The sequence below is a fragment of the Lolium perenne genome, chromosome 2 (assembly GCF_019359855.2).
Source record: "Lolium perenne isolate Kyuss_39 chromosome 2, Kyuss_2.0, whole genome shotgun sequence".
NCBI lineage: Eukaryota > Viridiplantae > Streptophyta > Magnoliopsida > Poales > Poaceae > Lolium > Lolium perenne.
In genome coordinates, this window is record NC_067245.2 from 179,516,025 (window position 1) to 179,518,995 (window position 2,971).

Consider the following 2,971-nt stretch of genomic DNA (forward strand, 5'->3'; position numbering starts at 1 on the left):
GCCCGCTAGGCAGCGTCCCGCCGTGCCGGTCGCGGGGCAAATCGTCACCGTTGTCCATCCGACTAACAAGGCGAAGAAGAATGGTCACCGCCTCTCAATGTTGCTCTCTACTTCCCCAAGCTGACGCGGATCAAGGGGGAAATTGTGCTGGTGACCACACTCCATGTCGCTCTCCTCGATCCCCACGGCGTAGCATCTCCATCAGCCGCTGATTCTTGAATACGCCGCCTCCTCTCCTCTAAGCATAGCCTCTCCACCAGCACATACAAAAAATAATGAGGACATAAGCAGAAGAATCGGGAGAGGTAGCACGCGTCGGGCCATAAACAGCCCACGCGTGGGGACATAGTCACCAGCGCCGCTTTGACTGACCCACGCGTGTTGTTTATTTTATGTGGCAGCTATGGGCACACGGATATCACACCAAGCGAGCCCACACAGCTCATATGTTCCTAGGAAAAAACTCTGAGCTACACGAAAACGCTACCAAGACCCGAAAGTGCACACATAAAAGAAAAACAACACGTGTCTGCGCCATGTTAATTCAGAGATAGGCCTCAAAATTCTTACAAAAAAGATGTTTGTTCCCAAATAGTATAGTAGTTATATGTTTTTAATATACATGATAAAATCTAATCTACGTCGTGTGAAATGTCAAAAGGCAAAAGGTACAGATGAACTCCTTCGAAAGCTAAAAATAGACGAAGATCTCACAAGTGACGCGAGTCAGAGTCTGAATGCACATATATCCGCCACTTCCCAACAAAAATAAGGTCATGCTATTGATTTACACCGATGTGCGGAAGCACCTAGACAAAAAGAAGAAAAATGCTGGTTAGAAGATAAGAATTGTACAGTATACGGGATAGCGAATTGCATGAGGCAAAAATTTCCATACGCAAGTTACCCTAGTGGCCTGCCCCCATAAGCTTCATTTCCCTAGCGCTAGCTCTTTTGTCAAGTCCCGTGTTGTAAGGCTGATGGCATGAGTGTTATGCCATAGGTAATGGGTGCGGGTAACTGGAAGTTTCCTCCGAAAATCCTGGAAGCAAGACATGATCAGCTTTAACGTATGTAGAACAAAGGATAGGTAAAAGTAACTAAGATAATCCAGTGTCATAACTATCACATAAGTCGTGGAATTATTTACTATTTCCTCGACGTACCTTGAATGATGCGTCGGAGAGATTCAAGTATGATTCCTGTGTGTATATAAAAAACAAATAGCTTCATTCACTGTGTTAACATCTGGTTGGATTATATTAAGTAAACAACAGAAATGTTCCAACCTCAAGTAACCAATAATGCTCGGACTCCTAATGGCGAATGATGTTAGTTACCGAGAGTGAAGTGTCTTCAGGCTTCAGGCGGCTGAAAGAGAAGTAGTACCATTCTTATAATTTTAAACCTGCGAAGATATAAAAAAAAAACAGAAAGCAAATAGGGGTTCAAGCATATTGAAGGCAGCGCCATAAATATAGATCTTATGCCACATCAAAATAAGTCAATGACACAAAGATGCACGTTCCTAAAATGTAAGTAGCGTGAACACACAAATTACACTACCGGCTACAAAAGAAAAGAACTAAAAGAGGTGAAACAGCAAACATGGCCCACCCTTTCTTTCTCTCTTATATGGCAATCATGAGGTGAACTTGCAACTGTCATTTCTATTTACGCAACCCAACAAAGTAAAATCTGGTAAAGGAAATATGTCATTAGCCATTTCCTCAAATAAATAAACGTAGAGCTTAGCTTTGTGTTAGAACTATTTGCACCAATGTAGCATCTGCAACCACATGAATCTGTCCAACCCAAACCACCAAGCCAACATGGTAATGTCAAGATGATATTTCCAAGGTTCTGAATACACACGGATGAAGACCTGCTGATTTACATGTGCCGGAGAGTATTACCAAAGAATGGAACAAAGCCCGTACAAGCAAAGAATTAAAACAGTGATGCAACAGCCTTTAAATTTAAATTTGAGGTGATGACACACCAAGTTCTACAACGGAGCTTTAAATTTGAATATTGAGGGTGCGGAAAGGGCCAAGGTAGTAGTTTCTAGCCAACATATCTCTTATGAACAGAGGTTTCTCGAATTAATTGGGTGGAGGGGGCACGGCCCATGTTAGACTCTACGAATTTACGACGGAGAGCTTCAGAGCCTGGATAGGCCATGTTTAAGGTGATGACACACCAAGTTCTACAACAGAACTTTAAATTTGAATACTGAGGGTGCGGAAAGGGCCAAGGTAGTAGTTTCTAGCCAACATATATCTCTTATGAAACAGAGGTTTCTCGAATCAATTGGGTGGAGGGGGCACGGCCCATGTTAGATTCTACAAGTTTACGCCAGCACAAACAACATGTACTCTACTGCTATGAGATCAAAGAAACAAAGAAGACACTATGCAGGGTCAAAATTACCTCATGAGCAGAGTCATTGCGATCAATGTCCCATCTATGCATTCCCTCTTCAAAATAATGAGCACCTACCTAGTGACCATAGAAGTAGTTCTTACAATACGGATGTTAGTGTTATGGTGCTGCTAGAGGGATGGCGCGAGAGGGCCGGCCGGGGGCCTTGCCCACGGCCGGTGGCAAGAGGGAAGGGATTTCCTTCTTAATTCTTGCTTGATTAGATTGATACATCTCCTCTCCTTATATAGAGAGGTTTACTTGACCCCTAAGCAAGCTACCCTTATCTCTAATTAACCCTAATACTAATGGGCTATAGCGCCAGCCCAAGCCCATTACGTACTCTAACACTACACCCCACCTGGACACGCAGCTCGTCCTCGAGCTGCAACCTAAACAAACCATGACTCGACGCAATACAAACCTAACACCTAAAAACGAGCCTTTTACATCTCGGCTTGTTTTATTACTCTCAACCTGAAATGGACTAGGACGCTTTATTGTTGACCCCTGAACATAAAGTGGACACCATCCGCCCGTCGGACGT

General features: G+C 43.6%; 1 long non-coding RNA gene across 1 annotated transcript; it reads right to left on the bottom strand.

Moving 5' to 3' along the window:
• Nucleotides 1-539: 539 nt before the first annotated feature.
• LOC127334038 (uncharacterized) lies at nucleotides 540-2,340 on the bottom strand. Its single transcript, XR_007871844.2, has 4 exons — nucleotides 1,290-2,340; nucleotides 1,167-1,202; nucleotides 908-1,042; nucleotides 540-809 (listed from the first exon to the last, which is right to left on the bottom strand). It is a non-coding gene; the product is annotated as an uncharacterized lncRNA (long non-coding RNA).
• Nucleotides 2,341-2,971: the final 631 nt, after the last annotated feature.